The sequence below is a fragment of the Geotrypetes seraphini genome, chromosome 2 (assembly GCF_902459505.1).
Source record: "Geotrypetes seraphini chromosome 2, aGeoSer1.1, whole genome shotgun sequence".
Lineage (NCBI taxonomy): Eukaryota > Metazoa > Chordata > Amphibia > Gymnophiona > Dermophiidae > Geotrypetes > Geotrypetes seraphini.
The window spans coordinates 291,014,333-291,039,164 of record NC_047085.1 but is presented as its reverse complement, the minus strand read 5'-3'; the positions used below and the strand labels follow the sequence as shown (position 1 = coordinate 291,039,164).

Below are 24,832 nucleotides of genomic sequence, written 5' to 3'. Positions count from 1 at the left end.
GCTATAAAGCCAGCTAGGGAATGTGAGAGGGTTGTTATCCAAGGACAAATATTCTCACACTTGCTACAGGTGCTTTATCAGAGTACAAGTAAGCAGCATATTCTCACATGTGGGGATTCCTTAGTTGTCAAAAGCAGAGAGGGCTGGAGGGAAGCTGGCATCTAAGTAGAGAATAAATTTTGTAGCACTGACTGAACTGTCTTGTCTGGAATGATTCTCCAAACAACAGTGAGATGTGAATGTATGAATTGAGAACCAGGGGCATCCTTAGGGAACAGTATGACTATCAAGTTTTAAGTTTCAATAAAATTTGATATATCGCCTATCAAACTTCTAGGCGGTTATACATATTCATTTATTTTTGACAGTTTCACTGGAGTCCACAAAGCCTTATGCTTTAAGGAAAAAAAAAAAAGATTGCATTATACTCGCCCAATGAAGTGATGACATAATTGATACAGAAATCAATTTCCATTGCACATCAAATTTGTTCTGCCTTCTTCTCAACCTGGGGGAGTGTTGGCAAAAGTTCTGGCTTGTTAACGTTTTTTTAAAGCTGTCTCTACCATCAGGGACTGGTGTAACTGAGGCTGGTCAAATCCTGGGCAAGATTGTATCTGGTACAAAGTACTCAATTTACATTGAGCTACTGGGAGATGGAGAAGAGATTCCAAGTTTAACTGAGCCTCTTTCATGAGATTGTGCAGAAGAACTTTTATGCAATTCTTGGGCAACTCCTTATAGTCTAATGCTTCCATGAGCCCTGCTCTATGTTCTGCCTCAGACTCATTTATTGGGAGTGCTTGATCCATCTGCCTTATGAATTTTGTGAGACAGACTTTCTGGGGGGTGAGTGTCATTGTGGCAATGGATCTGATGGTATACTGTACAGTAGGATTTGTCTGCAGAGAACTCTAGAGATCCCATGGAAGAGCTAAATCTGAATCATACTCATCGATGTCAGGTTTGGTAGAATAAGACTGATGAGGACAGCGTTGAAGTGTGTGGCAAGGAGAGTGTTGAGGTGGGAATTGAGATGACTGCCTATAGGAATGGGTTGAAGACCGTTTTGAGGAATGTCACAAGTGAGAGGATAATGTGTGCTCTCTAGATGATGATGGATATCTCCTAGTAGTGGACGCTCGGTGCTGTGGTGTCAAATAACGATGCCGCGATTTAGACTTAGGATAATGCTGAGCCTGGGCTGAAGCAGGAGGTGACACAACGTACGACTGCAGTATCCCAGCTAATTCTTTCTGCAACAGTACTCGATGCAGCTCCTGCAGAGAGTGCGTCTGTACTGGTACTTGCACAGGCACACTAGGCGCTGGCTGAGTGTCAAGGCACGCCTCAGAGGTGATACCAACTGAAGAGATGGAGATCTGGTATCAGTGCATCGACACTTAGGATGCTTAAGATTGTGATGAGGCCTGTGATGATGCCAATGCATGTTTGGAAGGGAGCATTGATGAAGAAGAGGTGGAATGGGTTGCCAATGCTGCCAGTGTTGGTGTCGACTGATATTGGGTGTCAGTGTCAGAGTCCCTAGGCATCGCCAATATCTCTGAAGCTGAACTAAAAAGCTTCTCGAACAGCAACTTTCAGACTTTAAGTGACCTCTTCAGTATACCAGAACAGAGGTTGCAAGAAATAGCCCGATGGCCAAGGCACTGTAAATATCAATTATACATCTGGACTACTGCAATTCTCTTTACCATGGTATAAACCAAAAAGAAATCAGATGTCTCCAGATAATACAAAACACTGCATTAAACTCATCTACAAGGCAAACAGATATGATCATGTTACCCCTCTCTTGAGACACACTCACTGGTTGCCCATATCCCACCGCATCTCCTTTAAAATTTTATTTCTAGCTTTCAAAACAAAAGAAGAAAACACACCAGCGTTCATCGACAGATTGTTAATCCATCACACAATATTGCGACTATTACGATCTTCCCAACAAAATCTTCTTTTAATTCTTTCAATACGCCATGTTTTATGACACAACACGTAAAACAATCTTTTCTGTAGTAGCCCCTACTTTATGGAACGCATTTCCTAGCTATATCAGGAATGAAACCTCTTTACCCATATACAGGACGAATCTAAAGACCTTTCTATTTAAGGGTGCCTTTGCTCCTTAAGAATTCTTCATTCTGAGGTAGTGCAACTCTTTACCCTTACCCCCTCCCATTGTGTAAGACCTTTTGATTTTTATTTAAATATTGTATTTTCCCCTCCCCCCTTTTGTGTCTCTAGTTAACATGTTCTCTTGTTTTTTGTAACTCATTATTTTTAACTTTGGTTTAACCTATTGTAAACCACCTAGATGGAGAACATTGCAGAGTCAAAGGACTCAATAGACTGGAGAGGTCGAGTAGATTGGTATAACACAGTTACTTATCGTAACAGGTGTTATCTGGGGACAACATGCAGATATGGGACTCCCTAGCTGAACATAAAGGGATGGAGGGAGAGTTGGTCATTAAGAAGAAAATAAATTCTGTAATACTGCTTGGCCAAAATGACCATCTCATCTGGAATAGGATTCTAGACAGTAATGAGATGTGAATGTCTGAATTGAGGACCAAGGGTTAGATTCACTAAGCAAACCGATCATGTACTGATCGGTTTGCAAGCCCTTTGCAAGCCAATTTCCCTCCGACACGATTCACTAACCTGTGTACCGATCCGATTTGTGCATGCAAATGAGGGAAACAGCATGCAAAGTAGGCAGGGATGCGATTCACTAAACAAAAATCTTGAACACCAACTGGGCTGGCGGATCAACAAGAAGCGGCTGCTGGGGACCAGTCGCTCACCTCCTTTCTGACTGTCCTGCCAGCCCTGCAACTCTGAAATAATCCTACTCTCTGCCTCCCCATTCTTCTGCTCTCTGCCACGACCTGCTCGTTGGCTCCCTGGCTCTGCTGCTCTCCACCACGACCTGATCTCTGTCTCCCCTGACTCTCTCTCTGGCTGCCCGGCTCTCCGCCTCTCCCGACTCTCCTGCTCTCTGCTGCCCTTTCCTGCAGTGTGAGCCTGTGGTTTTAACAGACAGCAAACATATGCGCAGACTATCTACAGGCAAAGTAGATGGTCTGTGCATGTGTCGGGATCGCTACCTAGTGATCCGTGTTGGCGGATGGGGGCCGCCGATCGCCCTCATTAGAATATTCTTGCTTCCAGAATCGACTGGCACTGCCTGGATCGGACACATCGGGCAGGTTAGTGAATCGGGCCCCAAGTAGCTGCTTTGCAAATTTCATCAATGGGAGTAGAACGTTAAGAAAGCTGCTGATGCTGCCATAGCTCAGACATTGTGTGTTGTAACACGACCCTCGAGCTGCAGCCCAGCCTGAGCATAGCAGAAGGAAATGCAAGCCGCTAGCCATATGGAAATAGCTCTTTTGGTTACAGGCTTGCCCAATATGATAGCATCAAAGAAGATGAACAGTTGAGGTGATGTCCTGTGGCTTAGTTCATTGTGTTCTTTGAATTCTTTTGTTCTTATGTATGTAATAAGCCAAGGCACATTTACAATCCAAAGTGTGAAGAGCTGTTTCTCCAGAATGAGCATGGGGCTTTGGGAAAAAAAAGGCTGGAATTTAGAATGAGTGCAGAGAACCACCTTATCATGGTGGAATACTGTAAACAGTGGGTCCGACACCAATGCTTGGAGTTACACAAAATTATGTTGCTGACCTTTAAAACTAAAATCGCCGGTCGGTGTCTAGATCCAGAGCATCTAGTCAATAAAGAGCGTCGATGTATCGAAGAAGAACATTGATGCCGAGTGATGATGCTTCAATGAACAGCGTTGTTGAAGATCGATGCTTTGATGGCGAGCACCATTGTCTATTAGATCGGTGCGAGGTAGACCAACACCTTGATGAATATCTTGATTCGATACCCTGTGACCTCGCGGTGCTATGCTTAGGCTGGGTTGGTACCGAGGGAGTCGATGTTAACAGCGGTGTTGCATGCAACTTAAGCATGTCACCAATCTCCTTCCAAAAGAACTCATTAAGTTGCTCAAGAGCCCGTACCATTGGTGCAGCAGGGGTTTAGGGGTGGATGACCTCAGTGAGGATACATGCCCTGAAGGAGACAACACCTGCGGAGATGGAGAACAGTGGCGTAGCTATTTAGCCTGTACCGAGGGACTCAATGCAGTCAAGGCCTGCGACGTTGGTGGGGAAGAAGATGGCTTCTTAGCTGGCTTCCCCGATGCCGGGATGTCATCTGATACCAATGCTGATACCAAAGGCTCCGAATGTTTGCTGGTGTTCATAGCCGAACCGAAGAGCTTCTCCTGCTGGATGCGACGGGCTTTTAGTGAATGCTGCTGCAGGGTTGAACAGTGCAGGCAGGAGTCCACATGATGTTCAGGGCCTAAACACTGTAAATACCAGCTATGCAGGTCAGTTTTACATATAGGCCACTGGCAATTGTTTCAACATGTATTTATTTAAAAAATGCATATGCTGCCTATGGTCTAAGCGGTTTCCATAAAATGAACATACATAATTATAAACACAAAACTTAAAATTAACAAACTTCCATTCAACTCCTATCTAAAATTACAAACTTCACTCACTCTCAGCAAACAGCCAAGTCACAGCCTAGAAAAATCTACAGTCTATTTATAACATAGATCAGTGTCTCTCAAACTATGTGCCAAGGGACAATGGTGTGCCCTGAAGAGATTCCAGGTGTGCCACGAGAGATTCCAGAATTGTCCTTTTTTTTTTTTTAATTTATTTATCATTTTATAATTGATTATCAAGTATAAACTTGTACAGAAAGTAAAAATTTAAGTTTAAGGATACATAACCGTGTACATCATATTTAAGTCCAAAATACAAAGAAGCAAATGAATAATACATATCCATATTTTCAAAAAGAAAACTCCATTATGTTACTTAAATTTTTTACCTCAAGTCCACTTTGAGGATCTAGATGTACAAGGGACAGTTTAAATTAAGAAAGGAAACAAAGAATGCTAAGATTACCGTATTTTCACGCATATAACGCGCGCGTTATACGCGATTTTACCTACCGCGCATACCCCTCGCGCGTTATATGCGTGAGCGCGGTATACAAAAGTTTTAAAACATAGTTCCCACCCCGCCCGACGCCCGATTCACCCCCCCCAGCAGGACCGCTTGCACCCCCACCCCGAACGACCGCTCGCATGCGCTCCCACCCGCACCCACGATCGGAGCAAGAGGGAGCCCAAGCCCTCTTGCCCGGCCGACTCCCCGACGTCCGATACATCCCCCCCCCGGCAGGACCACTCGCACCCCCACCCCGAACGACCGCTCGCACGCGCTCCCACCCGCACCCGCATCCACGATTGGAGCAAGAGGGAGCCCAAGCCCTCTTGCCCGGCCGACTCCCTGACGTCCGATACATCCCCCCCCCCCTGGCAGGACCACTCGCACCCCCACCCCGAACGACCGCTCGCACGCGCTCCCACCCGCACCCGCATCCACGATCGGAGCAAGAGGGAGCCCAAGCCCTCTTGCCCGGCCGACTCCCCGACGTCCGATACATCCCCCCCCCCGGCAGGACCACTCGCACCCCCACCCCGAAGGACCGCCGACTTCCCGACAATATCGGGCCAGAAGGAGCCCAAACCCTCCTGGCCACGGCGACCCCCTAACCCCACCCCGCACTACATTACGGGCAGGAGGGATCCCAGGCCCTCCTGCCCTCGACGCAAACCCCCCCCCCCCCCCCCCCCCCCCCCCCAAGAACCTCCGACCGCCCCCCAGCCGACCCGCGATCCCCCTGGCGACCCCCACGACCCCCCCACCCCCCTTCCCCGTACCTTTGGTAGTTGGCCGGACAGACGGGAGCCAAACCCGCCTGTCCGGCAGGCAGCCAACGAAGGAATGAGGCCGGATTGGCCCATCCATCCTAAAGCTCCGCCTACTGGTGGGGCCTAAGGCGCGTGGGCCAATCAGAATAGGCCCTGGAGCCTTAGGTCCCACCTGGGGGCGCGGCCTGAGGCACATGGGCCCAACCCGACCATGTGCCTCAGGCCGCGCCCCCAGGTGGGACCTAAGGCTCCAGGGCCTATTCTGATTGGCCCACGCACCTTAGGCCCCACCAGTAGGCGGAGCTTTAGGATGGATGGGCCAATCCGGCCTCATTCCTTCGTTGGCTGCCTGCCGGACAGGCGGGTTTGGCTCCCGTCTGTCCGGCCAACTACCAAAGGTACGGGGAAGGGGGGTGGGGGGGTCGTGGGGGTCGCCAGGGGGGTCGCGGGTCGGCTGGGGGAGCGGTCGGAGGTTCTTGGGGGGGGCGGTCGTTGGGGGGGAGGGGGGTTTGCGTCGAGGGCAGGAGGGCCTGGGATCCCTCCTGCCCGTAATGTAGTGCGGGGTGGGGTTAGGGGGTCGCCGTGGCCAGGAGGGTTTGGGCTCCCTTCTGGCCCAACTACCAAAGGTACGGGGAAGGGGGGTGGGGGGTCGTGGGGGTCGCCAGGGGGGGTCGCGGGTCGGCTGGGGGGGCGGTCGGAGGTTCTTGGGGGGGGGCAGTCGTTGGAGGGAGGGGGGTTTGCGTCGAGGGCAGGAGGGCCTGGGATCCCTCCTGCCCGTAATGTAGTGCGGGGTGGGGTTAGGGGGTCGCCGTGGCCAGGAGGATTTGGGCTCCCTCCTGGCCCGATATTGTTGGGGAGTCGGCGGTCCTTCGGGGGGAGGGATGTATCGGACGTCGGGGGGGGGGCATCAGGCTTTCAGGATGGGGACAGACCTTCAAGGGGGGACAGTGCACGGAAGTCAGGGGGGGTGAACGGAGAGTCGGAAAGTCAGGGCGGGCGAAAGGAGCGTCGGGCAGCATGCGCGGTATACACGTGAGCGCGGTATACCAAAGTTTTTGTACATATCATCGTGATTTCTGCGCGCTATACCCGTGTGCGCGTTTTATACGGGTGCGCGTTATTTGCGTGAAAATACGGTAATCTAAGCTGAGCTCAAAGCTCCCTAATAACTTCCTATCTAGGGCTAGATCTTATCGTCCTTTTCTTTGTCCAAGCGAGACAGCGACAGGAAGGTCACCAGCTGGGAAGGATCAAAGAAGACAAATTTCTGAGAAGAATAATATACTATGCATTTACATGGGTGACGTAAATAAAAAGTTGCCCCTAGAGCCAACACCCCTGGCTTTAATAATAGAAATTCTTTACGACGCCTCTGGGTTTCTCTGGCAAGATCAGGATACATTTGTATCTGCATTTCTAAGAATATTTCCAGTTTAATTTTAAAGAAAAGTCTCAGTAACCAGTTTTTGTCCAGGGCCAATGCCACTGTTAATAGGATTGCTGGGACTGCCTTTTCAGTATTCGAGGATTCCAATATGGTGGACACATGCAAATTTTCCTGTTCAACCTCTTGCTGTTGTTTCCGTTGATTAATAGAAAGATGGTAAACTTGTGTAAATGGTGGTATCATATTTTCAGACAAACCTAAAATTTCCATCATGTATCTTTTCAGCATCTCCCGAGGTGTAATCATTAAGACCTTAGGAAAATTTACCAATCTTAGATTATTTCCACGGGAAAAGTTTTCCAAGGACTCTAACTTTCTTCTAAGATTGGTATTATCCTTAATTAATGTTTCATAAATTTGTTTGGACTTAAATGACTCCTGGTTAATGCTGACAAACTCTTTTCTAAGCTTTGTTGTTTCCTTTTTTATATCTTGTATATCTTTATCATGATGTTTTATTTTTTCTTCTATTTGATTTAATTGAGGTTTTAACAAATTAGGAATATTGGCAACCAGGTCCCAGATAGTTTCAAGTGTTACCTCATGGGGTCTCTGTAGATGAAAAGAGTAGGCTGCAGACTCTTCTCCCACTGGTGAAACTGCCTGTTGAGCACTCTCCTGGATCTGTCCGCTCTCCTCTGCTGTCAACTCCTCAGTTTCTTCATACAGACTCTCTTGAAAATGTAGAGTCTGGATGCCCTGCTCCCTCCATGATTCGCAACGGCCTCCAGGGCAGAACATACTCCCTCTTTGGAGAGTTCCCCCACCCACGGGGAGCTGGTAACCTGAGGGCGTGGGGGCGGAGCCCTTGTGTCGGGACTTAGCATGGTCTCAAGTCCCAGAGAGATCGCTTCTGTTCTGCCCGTTCGGGGCATCTCTAGCGGGACCGCCTCCGACTGTAGGGAGCCCTGCATGCGACGGAACAGCTCCTCAATATTACCCAACCCGGGTCAGACGGAGCTCCGCGAGGCCCCAGCCGTGCTCCGACCCCTCCGCTTGGGCATCCTGTGGTAAATTCACTGAGGAATCCAAAAGTAAGTAAAGAGCTCACCAATGTGTGACACTCAGCTTAGACATTCAGGCCCTGATTCTCTAAAGTGCATCCCGATTTTAGGCGTCCTACAGCTGTCTAATCAGCCAATCGGGATGCACGTTTTTAAAAAAAAAATGCTCCCCAGGCAAGCCTGAAGGCACCTCCGGGAGCCTAGGGAGACCCGCAAGATGCCTAAGCTCGTCTAAGGGCCTTAGGCGGGCCTTAGGCTGAACCTAGGCGGCCCTACGCGTCTCCCTAGTAGAGGAGAAGCTTAAAATGTAGGCCAGCAAAATGCTGGCCTACATTGTAAGTAGACGCGGCCGCTATACTTATCGCGGCAAGGGATCTCTCTGCCACTATAAGTATAGCGGGCCGCGGCCCCCTGACCATGAGGGTGCCCAAACCCTCTGCCCGAAGATGCACCCCTCCCCGACACTACCGACCGCCCCCCCCCGACATTACCGATCCCCCCCCCCCCGACAATATCGATAGCTGGCAGGAGGGTGCCCAATCCCTCGTGCCCGAAGACGCACCCCCCCCCGGCGCTAACCCCCCAAACCTCCACTCCACCAAACCTGTTCTTAGAAGGGTCTTGCACGTCTTGAGCCGGCAGGCACGCCTCGTCGAAATGAAGCGGGCCCGCCCCTTCCCGGCCCATCCCGCCGAAGCCTAAGGCCTGATTGGCCCAGGCTCTAGAAGCCTGGACCAATCAGGCCTTAGGCATAGCGGGTCCACCCATCCCCACTTAATCTAAGGCCTGATCAGACCTTAGACTTAGTGGGGATGGGCGGACCCGCTATGCCTAAGGCCTGATTGGTCCAGGCTTCTAGAGCCTGGGCCAATCAGGCCTTAGGCTTCGGCGGGATGGGCCGGGAAGGGGCGGGCCCGCTTCATTTCAACGAGGCTTGCCTGCTGGCTCAAGACGTGCAAGACCCTTCTAAGAACAGGTTTGGTGGAGTGGAGGTTTGGGGGGGGTTAGCGCCGGGGGGGGTGCATCTTCGGGCAGGAGGGATTGGGCACCCTCCTGCCAGCTATCGATATTGTCGGGGGGGGGGATCGGTAATGTCGGGGGGGGGGGGGGGCGGTCGGTAGTGTCGGGGGGGGGCGGTCGGTAGTGTCGGGGGGGGTGCGTCTTCGGGCAGAGGGTTTGGGCACCCTCCTGGTCAGGGGGCCGCGGCCCGCTATACTTATAGCGGCAGAGAGATCCCTTGCCGCGATAAGTGTAGCGGGCTGTTTCTAATCTAACCCGTTTCTCTAACCCGCGTCTGTAACATGGACGTCGGTTACAGAATCGGGGTTTAGTTTAGGCCGATTCTGAATAGGACGCCTCTCCCGGGCGTCCTATTCAGAATCAGGGCCTAGGTGTCTTGCGGGCCTCGCCTTCAATATAGGCGGCCTGCCTGGGGAGCATTTTTTTAAAAAAACGTGCATCCCGATTGGCTGATTAGACAGCTGTAGGACGCCTACAGCTGCCTAAAATCGGGACGCACTTTTAGAGAATCAGGCCCTCAGTGGCCATCTTGATCCATTGTACTTTATTTTTAAAAATTTCCTTCATAAGTATACACTAGAATAGATGAGATGTACGTTGCGTACACAAGAGTGTCAATGTTATGAGTGTCTGTGTGTAAAAGGATACAACTGCTCAAACAAGCATTATTCTTTGATGCGATTGGTCCTTGAAAACTAACAGCTAGTAATTTTAGCTTTATTTCTATTTTTTATGCAGTAGTTATCCTAATTTGAGCAACAAAGCAATCAAGGCTTTGTTACGGTTTGGATCTTATCCTTGCAAACTTGGATTTTCAGCTGATATAAATTAAATCGAAAGAAAGAGGAAGACTGCAGATGGTGGATGATGAAATGCATGTTTGCATGTCTACTATTGAGTCACGTTTTGATTTAATTTGCACTCAAAAACAAGCTCATCCGTCACATTGATTAGCAATTCTATTCTATCTACTTTAGTTTCACCATTGTTACAATTACTCATACATAGCTTAAAGAACTTTAAATAAATAACTCTCAAATTTAATTTTTTGTTGGTTTTGGAATTTTATAATTTCAATTATAATATGCCATGATTTAGTGTGCCACAGCTAAAAAAGTTTGAGTGACACTTACATAGATGATCAAAAACTGTCTGCTTTTGGACTCCAAAGACCAAAACCAATACAGAAACTACTTATTCTGTAAGGAACAAACTGAACCATGAGCTGGATTGGCTCTACAAATAAGCTTCTACAAACATCTTAATTTTAAAGTTTCTTAGAACTAAAGTGGTCAGTACATAATCTTAGGTGTCCCGACAACTTATTCCAGAGACACTAGCAATTGAGAACATTTTTGATTTTGTGACCACATCTCACACCTTTTTCTGTTTTTGCTAATAATCACATGCCACCTTCTGATCTCAAAGCTCTGTTTGGTCTATAGACCTCCCATAGAAGTTGAAACCAATTAAGAGGTCAAATGATACAAAATCTGGTATACCAAAAATAACACTTTGTAGTGAACCCATTGTTCAATAGGTAACCAGTGAAGTTGTTTCAAAGTAGGGGTAATGTGTGTTGTCCTAGTAACGCCACTAATCAATCCAGCTGCTAAGTTCATTAGTACCTGTAAGGCTTTCAACTTTGTTTTAGTTAATCACAAAAATAAAGAATTACAATAATCTAACCTAGATAAAATCAAGCATTGAACTACTGTTCTGAAGTCCATAAGGTGTCAATGGTGGTTTTAGTCTATATAGTATACATAGTTGTGCATAACTCTTCTGAATGACATTCATGATCTGTATTCCCATAGTCAAAGCAGAATCCAAACAGATCCCAAGATGGTCATCTCCTTTTTCACCTCAATCTGTGTCCCCAATACATCCATACATGTAACCATATTAGCCTCCAAATATCTAACTTGTTCCACTTAGAACCCAGTAGTTAAGAATGTCAGCTAAACTAGATCCTCAGATGCACCACTCCACGTTCAAACAACTTTCATAATGTTAAGCTTGATGTGCATTATCTTCACCGGATCACTCTAATGAATACTCTATTTAATTTAATTCTTTTTTTCTTATTTTCTTTTTTCTAATATTTTCAACCTTTTATATTCAACATAATAAATTATTAATTCAACTTATCTTTTTACGTTCGTGGTCTCATTTTTCTAGGGACTTTCTGTAGCCAACATGTTTCGCTGGAGAAATCTTTTTCAAGGCTGGGTCCCTAATCATTGTACGCCATAATCTTGACCACATAGAAGTATATATATATATATATATATATATATATATATAAATATATATATATATATGTATACAGTCTTGTGAAAAAATTAGGACACCCCAAGAAAAGCAATGTTACTTACCGTAACAGTTGATATCCAGGGACAGCAGGCAGCTATTCTCACTAGTGGGTGATGTCATCAGACAGAGCCCCGGTACGGACGTCTCACAAGCACGTGTTGCTTGTAGAAACTTAAAGTTTCTAGATGCCCGCACCGCGCATGCGCCGGTGCCTTCCTACCCGGAGATCCGGGCGTGTCTCCTCAGTTCAGGTAGCTAGCCTGAGAAGCCAACCCAGGGGAGGTGGGTGGGACGTGAGAATAGCTGCCTGCTGTCCCTGGATAACAACTGTTACGGTAAGTAACATTGCTTTATCCCAGGACAAGCAGGCAGGTATTCTCACTAGTGGGTGACCTCCAAGCTAACCTCAGTGGGATGGAGGGGGAGTTGGCGACTTAAGAGAATAAATTTTTCAATACTGTTTGGCCAAACTGTCCATCCCGTCTGGAGAGGGTATCCAGACAATAATGTGAGGTGAATGTGTGAACCGAGGACCAGGTGGCAGCCTTGCAAATTTCCTCGATTGGTGTTGATCTGAGGAATGCTACTGAGGCTGCCATTGCTCTGACCTTATGGGCTGTGACCTTACAAGGAAGTGATAATCCAGCCTGGGCATAGCAGAAAGAGATACAAGCCGCCATCCAATTAGAGATGGTGCGCTTTGATACGGGTCTTCCCAACTTGTTAGGATCGAAGGAGACAAAAAGTTGAGGAGTGGTTCTGTGTGGCTTGGTGCGATCCAGGTAGAAAGCCAAGGCACGTTTGCAGTCTAGAGTGTGAAGGGCCGATTCTCCGTGGTGAGAATGAGGCTTAGGGAAGAATACTGGAAGTACAATGGATTGGTTGAGATGAAATTCGGAGATCACCTTAGGCAGGAATTTCGGGTGAGTGCGGAGGACCACCTTGTCATGGTGGAATACTGTGAATGGTGGGTCCGCCATCAATGCCTGGAGTTCGCTGACTCTGCGAGCGGACGTAAGGGCTACAAGGAAAAGCACTTTCCAGGTGAGATACTTCAGAGGGGCCCTGTTGAGTGGTTCAAACGGGGGCTTCATGAGGTGGGAAAGGACTACATTGAGGTCCCAAACTACTGGGGGTGGTTTGAGAGGAGGGTTAACATGGAAGAGTCCTTTCATAAATCTGGCGACCACCGGATGGGCCGAGAGGGGTTTCCCTTGTAGAGGCTGGTGGAACGCCGCAATAGCGCTCAGGTGGACTCGTATGGATGTGGACTTGAGCCCAGATTGAGATAGGTGTAGGAGATAGTCCAGCACGGAGGATAAGGAAGCTCGCTGAGGTTCCTTTGACTTAGAAACACACCATGAGGAGAATCTGGTCCATTTCTGGGAGTAGCATTGTCGAGTGGCGGGCTTCCTGGAAGCTTCCAAGACCTCCCTCACTTCTTGTGAGAATTGGTGAGGGGTTACGTTGAGAGGAACCAAGCTGTCAGGTGGAGAGACTGCAGGTTGGGATGAAGTAGTGATCCTTGATGTTGAGTAAGTAGTGAAGGAAACACTGGAAGTGGTACTGGTTCCCTGCTGCTGAGTTGAAGTAGGAGGGAGAACCAAGGTTGTCTGGGCCACCGAGGAGCTATTAGAATCATGGTGGCCCGTTCGAGTTTCAGCTTGACCAGAGTCTTCTGGATCAGCGGGAATGGTGGGAACGCATATAGAAATCGTTTCCCCCAGTTCAGTAGAAAAGCATCTGCCTCGAGGCGATGAGGAGTGTAGATCCTGGAGCAAAACTGAGGCAGTTTGGCGTTGTGGGGAGCCGCAAAGAGGTCTATCTGAGGCGTCCCCCATTGCGTGAAGATTTGGTGAAGGGGGTTGGAATGGAGAGTCCATTCGTGCGGTTGTAGCAGACGGCTTAGTTTGTCTGCTAAGACGTTGTTCTCCCCCTGGATGTATACTGCTCTGAGTAGGGCGTTGTGGCGCACCGCCCAGTCCCAGACTCGTAGAGCTTCCTGGCAAAGGAGGGCCGAGCCCGTGCCTCCTTGCTTGTTGATATAATACATGGCGGCCTGATTGTCTGTGCGAATGAGGATTACCATGTCGTGGAGTCGGTGTTGGAAAGCTTGGAGCGCCTTGAAGATGGCTCTGAGTTCCAATAGATTGATTTGGTGTAGTCTTTCCGCACTGGTCCAGAATCCTTGGGTGCGGAGACCCTCCAGGTGGGCCCCCCATGCGTAATTCGACGAATCGGTTGTGAGAACTTTCTGATGGGGGGGAGAGTGCATCAGCAAACCTCTGGATAGATTCGAAGAGGTCATCCACCAAAGTAGAGACTGCCAAAGAGCAGGTGTGACTACGATGCGTTTGGACAGTGGATCGGATGTCTGATTCCACTGTGATGCCAGGGTCCACTGGGGGATCCTGAGGTGGAGTCTGGCAAAGGGTGTCACGTGTACTGTGGAGGCCATATGGCCCAGGAGCACCATCAGTTGTCTCGCCGGCAGGGTTTGGCGAGTAGCCACCGACTGGCAGAGATGAAGAAGAGACTCCATGCGTTGCTGGGGCAGGAATGCTCGGAGTCGGGTGGTGTCCAGGACCGCTCCGATGAAGGGGAGGGACTGGGTGGGTTGTAGATGAGACTTGGAGAAGTTGATCTCGAAGCCCAAATTCTGGAGGAAGTAGGTTGTAGCCAAGGCCGCCGAAGTGACCTCTGGGGCTGATGGGGCCTTGATGAGCCAGTCGTCGAGGTATGGAAACACCTGTAGACCCCTGTCCCGGAGTGCTGCGGCCACTACCACCAGGCACTTTGTGAAGACTCTGGGGGACGAAGATAGGCCGAATGGTAGCACTCGATACTGTAGGTGCAGATTTCCCACCCGAAATCTGAGGAACTTTCGGGAGGCCGGGTGAATGGGGATGTGAGTGTAGGCCTCCTTGAGATCCAGGGAGCATAACCAGTCGTTCTGCTCGAGGAGGGGGTATAGAGAAGCCAAAGTCAACATGCGAAACTTCTCTTTGACCAGGAACTTGTTGAGGGCCCGAAGGTCTAAAATGGGTCGCAGGTCGCCCGTTTTCTTCGGGACGAGGAAGTACCGGGAGTAAAACCCTCGGTTCAATTGGTCTGACGGGACCGGCTCGACAGCCCGAAGCTGAAGTAAGGTTTGGACTTCCTGAAGAAGAAGGGCGGTCTGCGTCGAGCTTGAAGGATACTCTCTTGGAGGATGGTCCGGGGGGACCCGGTGGAATTGAAGAGAGTATCCTTCTCTTATGATGGAGAGGACCCATAGGTCCGTGGTTATGGCCTCCCATCGGTGGTAAAAAAGATGGAGGCGGCCCCCTATGGGAGAGGCCGAGGTTATGCTCCCGGGAGGGGCGTCAAAAGGGCTGGGGAGCCTTAGGTACAGCCGGTGGCTGAAGTTTTTGCTGAGACTTCTGGGGAGGTTGTCTCTTCGCAGGCTGTCTCGCAGCAGGCGTTTGTCTGGGCATGTAACGCCGCTGGTAAATCAGGGGTGGCCTGGAAGGTCGAGACTGTTGAGGTTTGGGTTTGGGCCGTAGGATGGATTGAAAGGATTTTTCATGATCCGACAGCTTCTTGGTAACAGTTTCGATAGACTCATCGAACAGGTCAGCTCCAGCGCATGGTACGTTGGCGAGTCTGTCCTGTAGGTTGGGATCCATATCGATAGTACGGAGCCATGCCAGGCGACGCATAGCTACCGCGCTTGCGGCGGCGCGTGCCGAGAGTTCGAATGCATCGAAGGAGGATTGCATCAGCTGGAGGCGTAATTGGGAGAGGGAGGCTACCACTTCCTCGAACTCGAATCGAGCTTGGTTGTCTATGAACGGAGTGAACTTGCGGAGCACCGGCAAGAAGAACTCCAGATAGGAAGAGAAAAAGAAGTTGTAGTTTAGCACCCGTGACGCCATCATGGAGTTTTGGTAGAATTTTCTACCAAATTTGTCCATCGTTCTCCCCTCTCGGCCCGGCGGTACAGAGGCGTAGACCTGGGAGGGATGAGAGCGTTTAAGGGAGGTCTCGACCAGTAGGGATTGGTGGGAGAGTTGAGGGCTCTCGAACCCTTTATGGTGCACGATGCGGTATCGAGCATCGAGTTTGCTGGGGATCGCCGGTATGGAATACGGCGTTTCGAAGCACTGCATGAAGGTCTGGTCCAGTAATTTATGCAAGGGGAGCCGAAGCGACTCCGTTGGAGGGTTAGGTAAATGCATGGTGTCCAGATACTCTTTGGAGTATCTGGAGCCCGTGTCAAGGGTCACATCCAGATCATCCGCCATTTGTCGGAGGGATGATGAGAAGGACAATTGTTCCGCCAGCGTCGGTCTGTGGGACGGGCTGGAGGAGGATGAGGCCTCCAGGTCCGTGGACATCGGGGAGTGACAAGGAGAATCGGGCACCGGTGTCTCCTCGTACTCCGGGCCCCTCGGAGGGGACACCTCTGATGAGGAGTATCCCCTACGTTGCAGTTTTTTCTGCGGTGACACCTCCGAATGGCGTGAGGAGTGCCAGGATGAGTGTCTCGATCGGTGCCCGTCTCGGTGGCGGGACGGGGATCGGGATCGTCTGTGCATCGCATGGTCTCCCGAGGCCCCCAAGTGGATAGGGCTGGAAGCGGTGGATCGTAACTGGGTTTGCGATGCGGGTTCTTGCGATGCTACCCAAGTCTGGTAAGGAGTACGGAAGAACTCTTCCTGACTATGCCCAGGGCTTCGAGTATCGATCGGAGGTCTGGTCCCATGTTGGCGCGGAGGCGTAATGGGTTCTAATGGCGGCATATCGGTAAGCGAGGCTTGCCGCGTGGGCATCGCCGCCCTCCCCCGTTCGTCCTCGTCGGTTGTCGAGGTCGAACGGTGTGGGGGAGGGGGAGGGGGCGGACCGCCCCTTTGGATCGGTACCGGGAGGTCACCCTGTATGGCAGCGATGAGCCCGGGTCCGATGGTCTGCATGAGCTCAACGAATTGAGCTTCCAGCACGGACCGTAGCGAAGCCGATAAGGAGGGATCCGCACCGAAAGGGGGTCCTCCTGCACGGACATCGCGCTCCTTCGAGGCCGAGTGCTTCTGCTTAGTAGCTTTCGGCACTTTGATGACCATTGGTGGCACTGTGGAAGGAAGAGGTACCTGAACCGAGGAGACCGGGGCAGGCACCGACGTCGAGCTCGTGGATGGTGTCGGGGCGAGCGATGCCGGTTTCACCACGCTCGATGCAGGAGGGGTCGATGCCGGTTTTGCCCGAACCGGGGAGGTATCGGATGAAGTGGAGGCTGAGGGATCCTTAGCTGCGTCCATCTTGAACATCGATTCCCACAATAGGCAACGCCGCTTGAATGAGCGTGCCGTAAGGGTAGAGCAAGGCCTGCACGATTTCGGAATGTGGTCAGGGCCCAAACACTGCAAACAGCGCCAGTGAGGGTCCGTGAGTGAAATCGCGCGTTGGCACTTGCTGCACTTTTTAAACCCGGTGATTGGCCGGGACATAGGCCGGAAAATCTCCGCCGCGAGGTCGAAGCCAGTGGGCCTGAGCCACGTGGCCGGCCCGTTCGACCCGCCGGAGGAAATAATCTTCTTTTTTTTTTTTTTTTTTTACCGAAAAGAAAAGAACTGTTAACTGTAATTAAAAAGAAAGCGAAAACGCGGACAAGGAAGGCAAATTTAACTGAATTCAGCTAGCGCATGATGAAGTTGAACTTCTCAGCTCCGCGGAAAAGAAAGAACTGAGGAGACACGCCCGGATCTCCGGGTAGGAAGGCACCGGCGCATGCGCGGTGCGGGCATCTAGAAACTTTAAGTTTCTACAAGCAACACGTGCTTGTGAGACGTCCGTACCGGGGCTCTGTCTGATGACATCACCCACTAGTGAGAATACCTACCTGCTTGTCCTGGGATAATATTCATTTCTTTCTTAAGAAACATTCACATATCAATATCAAATCTTTGTTTTATTTATCTCTGGAAAAGAAAGTGATGTAATTGCAGGTAAACAACAAAATCTTTCCTTGATTTACTCATGAAACAAAAGATATCCACAAAAATGTGTATTTAACTGAGGAATAAATTAAGACACCCCCACATATCCTCCCACTTAAAGTGGCTCAAATCACATACAGGTGTATCACATCAGGTGCACATGATTAGAACATCATTACTCAGCATTTTAAAGGAGGTTTGCCCTACTTAAACCTCAGACATTTAGTTTAGTGTGCTCATGACTGCTGCGGTGAGAGTAAACACCATGGTGAGATCAAAAGAGCTATCTGAGGCCTTCAGAAAGAAGATTAAAGCAGCGTATAAGTCTGGTAAGGGATTTCAAAAGATTTCGAAAGAATTTGACATTAGCCACTCCACAGTCTGGAAAATAGTGTGCAAGTGGAGAACTTTCCAAACAACTGCAAACATACCCAAGTCTGGCCGTCCAAACAAGTTAACCCCCAGAGCAGAACTCTCCAAAAACCCTAAAATGTCATCACGGGACCTACAGCAGGCTCTTGCTACTGTTAATGTGAAAGTGCATGCCTCTACAATCAGAAAGAGACTGCACAAATTTAACATGCATGGAAGGTGTACAAGGAGGAAACTTTTGCTCTCTAAGACACATCAAAGCCAGACTGAAGTTTGCCAGAGAGAACATAGACAAACACCAGGACTTCTAGAATAGTGTTCTATGGACAGATGAGTCTAAAATTGAATTATTTGGACACCAGAAAAGGACATGTTTGGCATACATCAAATGCATATTCTTCTTATGTCTTACCCCCATATTCAGGCTCCCATTTCCCCTTTTACCTTCCCTATTTCCACCTTTTTTCACCAACTTAAAAATTTGACCCCTTTCTTGGTCCTTCACCTCCATAAAACTCCCTCTCCATTCACCCTTTCCCCATCAACCTTTGCTTCTGCATCTTCACTTATTCTTCCAGCTCCTATCTTCAGGCCTTTTCTCTCACATGCCCCCTTTTTTCAGCCCCAGCTCCAAACCCCTTTTTAGACACCCCCCCAAGCCTTCTTGTCCCATCTTTTTCCTTTCAGCCTCCAGCCCCAGCCCTTTTCTCACATGTCCCTTTTGCAGCCTCCTTCTCACACATATCTCCTTTTCTGCCCCCAGCCCCCTTATCCTTCATATTCCCATTGTCAGCTTGTGCATGGCTGCTGCTGATCACCAGCCATAACTCCATTACAAAAGATCCTCGGAAGTGATCTCCCCTCCCCCCCCCTTTTCCGGGCATCTGATCTTGCTCCAGGGGAGTTTATTAATAATAATAATAACAGTTTATATATCGCAGGACCGTGAAGTTCTATGATTAAAAAGTTACAGATTGAGTAGTACTAAAAGAGTTAAGATTTAGCGGTCAGTTATTGTGGGGAAAGATTGTTCAGTGTAGCTGCCTAAGTACTTTAGGAACAGTTTATGTTGGGGAGGGGGGGTGTCACAGCCACGGGCATCGGGAGAAGTTTTTGTTTTTGCTTGGGGGGGAGGGGGTGGTCGAGAGATCGGGGGCGCCGCTGATCTGTTGCATGCGGGTGGCATCTGGCTCCCATGTAGCTGGTTACTGTTTCATCTGAAGGTGAACACCAGTCTCAACTCCGAGCGATCCTGCGCCCGAACTAATTCCCTGCTTGACCTCCCTTACGTGGTGTCCTTCTTTTGGCCCCGGGGAAGGGGGAGCGACGTCTGCCGTGCACGCAATTGTTTGTGATTTGTTTCGTGTACCTTTTTGTCTTTTCTTTCGTTATTATTTGTGCGTGCCCGATCCTGCCTGAGATCCTAATCGCCCTGGACGTTTGATGCCTGACCTCCAGCCATCTTTGATTTCCGACTTCCTAAAATAACTCCAGTGAGCTAATGCGGCTAAAATATTGTGAAGGGCCCCACTTTGCAGGACAGATTTGCTTATAAGCTAAGCAAAAGTTCTATTGTACTGCGCATGCGGAGGCATGGAGTTTCAATCTTATTGCACATGCACGCTAAGGGTTTTATTATTATTGAGAGAGAGATATATATATATACTAGTATTTTAGCCTGTTCCATTAACGGGTGCTAGAAGTCTGGTCGGCTCTTGTAGTCCCTTGCCGCCGCCCCCTCCCCCCCCCCCCCCCCCGCAGTCCCAACTCCAAACCTGCCGACTCCAGCAGCGTCTGCAGCACTGTACACATGCTGCTTCGGGGCCTTCTACGGCCCCGAAGCAGCGTGTGTAGAGTGATGCAGATGCTGCTGAAGTCGGCAAGTTTGGAGTCGGGACCACGGGAAGGGAAGGGAAGGGGGGGGCGGCAAGGCAAAGAACTTACTTTTACCAGAGCAGAGAGTCCAGTCCTGCCGGTGAGTGTAGTTAGGTACTGTAAGGCTGGGAACCCGTGCTTGCGCACTCCTGCCACCACGGACCAACATCTCACGGAACATGGAACACGCAGGTAGGAGTGCGCATGCGCGGCTAGTGTTTTATTATATAGGATATATTTTTTTATATATATATTATTATTGAGATATATATATACATATATATATATTTTTTTAATTGAGATATAGATAGATAGATAAATAGATAGATAGATATTTTATTTATTTATTTATTTATTATTAATTAATATAAGAAAAAAGAAACTGAAGAAAAACAATTGCTAAATGCCAGTAAGAAAAACCAATAGCGGGTCGAAGGCATACCAACCGAAGTCCAGAAACAAACTTCTTCACGGAGAATGAAGAACTTAGGAGCCGCTAGCCTACATCGGGCAGGAAGGCACATCGCGCATTTGCGGTGTGGATAGTCACGAAGGCCCAGATTCACTAAAGATAGCAACTCAATCACTAAGGAAGTCCCTGATTGGTTCAGATGCCTCAAGCCCTCCCAAGGGAGAAGCACGAGGCGCCTGAGCCAATCAGGGCCTTAAGTCCCTCCCCGTGCATCACATGATGCACTAGGGCAGGGCCTAAAGCCCAGTGTTGTCTAGGAGGAGCTGGAGCAGGCGGTGATTTCAGTACCTCCTGCTTCCAACGTAAGAGGTACGGGGGTAGGGGCTCGGGCAGGGGGAGAGGGGGCTCCAGTGCCTTTTTCTTTCCGGGGAGGAGGTATTTGCAGGTAAGAGGGAGTGGGCATTCCTCCTGCCATCATTTTGGGGTTTGGGTGAGTCATGGCAATTGTCGGGGGGGGCACGCAATTGTCGGCGGGTTGTTGGTGGCAGTGGGGGATTTTTTTTAATGGAACAGATGTTTTGCGTGTGTAATACACGCAAAATATCTATGCCATTAAAAAAAATGAAAAAAAAACAACCCGGCAGACCTGTCGGTAACACAGTTACTCTTCTCAATTTTTGACTAAACTCTCTGACATTAACAACCCTGAAGACATTACATTTTTTGTCACGTTAGACGTGAAATCTCTCTACACTGTAATTCCTCAGGATGAGGCTCTCATTGTTGTTGAGGAATTTCTCCTCAACAACGTAAGTAATGATAGGATTCCTGTCCAGTTTATAATAAAACTATTATCTTTAGCCATGAAGAGAAATTACTTCAGATTCATGGACAGGTTTTTTCAGCAGATATCGGGGGTAGCCATGGGGGCAACCATGGCTCCCTCGGTAGCAAACCTTTTCATGCAAAAATTTGAAAACACCTGGATTATTAATAATCCTTTCTCAGATAAAATTGCCATATGGCTACGTTTTATTGATGACGTTTTTGTGGCCTGGAAAGGTTCTAAAAGTGATTTGGATGAATTTTTTGAATGGCTGAACTCCAGACATTGCAATATCGAATTTAGCATGACTTGCCACTCCAGTCACATCTCTTTTCTTGATGTTTTTGTCATCAAAGAAACAGGTTCCATTAAAACCACAGTATATAGAAAAGACACTGATAGGAATACTTTTTTGGATTTCTCAAGCAACCATCCGAATCCTCTGAAGCGAAGTTTACCCACTTCTCAGTTTTTTCGTTATCGTCGGTTATGTTCCGACATGGAAGATTACAAAACAAAATGTAAACAACTATACTCTCGTTTAAAAAGCAGAGGATATCCTACTGGTGTTCTGAAAAAAGCATACAAAAGGGCGAAGTTCATCAATAGAGACCTTCTTTTCCTACCTCGTGAATCTGAATCTAGTGATAATATTGTCACATGCATTTTAGAATATTCTCCCAACATTAATATCATTTCCAAGATACTCAGACGTCACTGGACCATAATGGACTTTCATCCCTCATTGAGAGATACTCATTTCAGAATTGCGCACTCACGCCAGAAAAACTTTAAAGAACTTTTAAGTCCATCTGACATAAGAGATCCTTGTCTACCCGCCACACTCTCAACTGGTCATTTCAAATGTGGTAAATGTTCTATTTGCACCATTACTAAAGAACTGTCCAACACCTTCATTCATCCATCTACTAACCAGAGTTTTTATCTGAAACATAGAACGTCCTGTACATCCACTTTTGTGGTTTATGTGTTCATGTGTTCATGCCCTTTACTCTATGTGGGTCAGACCACTCGCCCTTTTAAAATCCGAGCTATTGAACACAAGAGTTGTCTGAAGAACAATAGACTACAGGCACCTATGGTCACACATTGTTTGGAATTTAATCATCAGTTTACAGACTTAAAATGTTGTGTGATTGACCATATTCAAGAGGGCGTTCCGGACAGACAGCAGCGTTTACTAAGAGCGGAACAACAATGGATCCATAGACTGAAGAGTGAAGACCCAGATGGATTAAATTCGAGACTGGAATGGAGTGCGTTCTACTGATTATTCTCTACTTTCACGTATATGTTCATTTTTTATTTTTTTATTTTTATTTTTTTATATATCCTCTGACATAAAACTTTAAAGTATTCAAACATGCAAGTTTAACACAAAGATTTTCTTCATTTACATACACACAAAATCAAATTAAAGAAAAATTTTTTCTTTATTATAACTTAATTTGTTCTGTAAGTTCTGGTTTTCTAACAGTAATAACCTTTTGTCTACTGTCACTTCCGGGTTCACTACCCGGTAGTGCTATATAAATCCCAGCTCTGTCACGGCACGGCCATCTTATGATCCTGAGATGCTGTTGCGTCCTATCTTAAGGTATGTCATTAAGGCTTCTTTTAGTTTCTTTGGAAGCTGTGCATCTTTACCAGTTTACTGATTGAATTTTTGTTCTGATTCTGGTTCTTAGTTTTGATCGGATTTCTTTACACCCTGAGGCAGCAGACGAGTGAAACGCTGGCCATCGTCGGTGTACCGATCTACTAATCTAGATAAGTGGATTGTTATCCTCTATCTTTTGCACCGCCGCCCTGCTTTAAGTTCTTTACTACGGGGAGCCGGTCTGGAGGTTTTTTGCCAGTGAGGTGTTACGTCCAACCACCTTGGACCACCATTGTGGTGGTGGAAGGGCTCCTATCTGAGGCTTTTTCCTCCAGTTAACTGTAACTCCCCTTTTGGAACTACAGCAGTGCTGCTTTCTTCTTGTTTGTGACATCTTTTCATTTCAGTGAAAGTGTTTGTTTACAATAGTATTGAATTTCACAATTCCGGGTTTTTCTTGCTTGGTAACACAGTTACCGACAGGTCTACATGAGTCAGGTTTTAGGATTTTAAAACGCAATGCAAAATAGCATACATGCAAATATAAGTGAATCAATTGCTTGGCTATTTTGCATGAGGTTTACAAATTTGCATGGCCGGATTGGAACATGGGCAATTGAGGGGAAAAACATGCGGTGGGCTGTTTTGTGAATCGGGTCGGTTAGCAGTAATTGTTGCTAAACCTGTGAAAACAGGTTTAGCGATGATTGCTGACTTTAGTGAAGCTTCTTAAAACTTAAGTGTCAGTTCACTTTTAACACTGTTCATACCAGGCTACGTGAATGACGTCACCCATATTGATGTATTTATTAAAAATTTTATGTACCACATACAACTATGCGGTTTCCATATCACATACATAAAATATTATTTCCCTATGATTTCCACATATAACAGACATGTCTGGACAACATCATAATCGTCCCCCCAAATAAAATATCAATAAACCAAATCAACACAAAATTCATCGAGAATATGCTGCCTGCTTGTCCAAGGATAACCGAAAATACGTTGACACTTCCAACCTGAAAACAGTTTGAAAATGCCTGAAGGCCGCAAACAAAAACTCACTTAAAAAAAAATCAAATATTTTGAAACCAAAAGGGATAGAAAGTAATAAAATTAAGAATTATGACAAACTATAAAATAAACAGAAAGGCACAAAAACCAAAAGTTTGACAAATTTAGAGAAACTCAAACAGCTTCTCAGCTCCACAGAAAACTGAGAACCGATGGTCACGCAAGCCAACATTGGGTGGGAAGGCACCTGCGCATGTGCATGCTTGGTATGAGCGGTCTTAAGTGGATCAGGACGTAAGTTGGCTTACGTTAAATTAAGGCAAGATTATTAGACTGGGTGGGGGGTCACGTGATGGCTGGGGGGGTCACATGATGGCTGGTTCCTGAGCGGACGTCTGTGCACAGAGCTCCGCTCCGACTTCCCTGTTTCTCCCCCCTAATAGCGGTCCATAGCCGGGTGAAAGTTTATTTTTTTGATCGCCGGTGTAGGCGTTGGTGCAGGGGCGCACTGTTGCGATCTGGGGAGGCGCTGAATTCCTCTTTTGGCCGCGGGGCATGCCGCCGAAAGTTTCCCGGCCGGTGAAGCAGTGTGGGAGCCCAGCGTGCAAGATGGCCGGCACGCAAACCGACGTCCCAGTGGATCGCTCTGACGATGTGCTGCAGGTGTCCATGAGGCATTTATCGCAGTTGGTTGATGACAAATTAGCTAAACTGCATGCCTCTATGGAAGAACTAAAGGACACCTTAGCGGGACAAGCTGTTCAGTTGCAACACGTGGAACAGAGGGTGTCGGCCCAGGAGGATCGTGCTGGGGTGGCAGACGGGAGGCTTGACTTGTTGGAAACTCGAGTTGGTCAGCTCATGGAGAAAGTTGAAGATCAGGAAAACAGGGCCCGACGGAAGAACCTTCGGATCATCGGAATTCCAGAGTCGGTTAAGGACTCTGAGCTCCTCCATATTGTGGAGAAGTGGCTGCCGAAGGAGTTGGGCCTCCCAGAGCACATGGGCCCAGTGGTGGTGGAACGTGTCCACCGGGTGGGACAGCGACGGGAGCATGAGGGCACTAGCAGACTGAGAGCCGTGCTAGCCCGCTTTCACAATTATGCTATCA

At 48.2% G+C, this 24,832-nt stretch overlaps 1 protein-coding gene across 3 annotated transcripts in view; it reads right to left on the bottom strand.

The window, feature by feature from the left end:
* The window catches only part of MARCHF6 (membrane associated ring-CH-type finger 6), a 590,605-nt gene that overhangs the window by 159,317 nt on the left and 406,456 nt on the right, over positions 1-24,832 (bottom strand). The window lies entirely within an intron of this gene.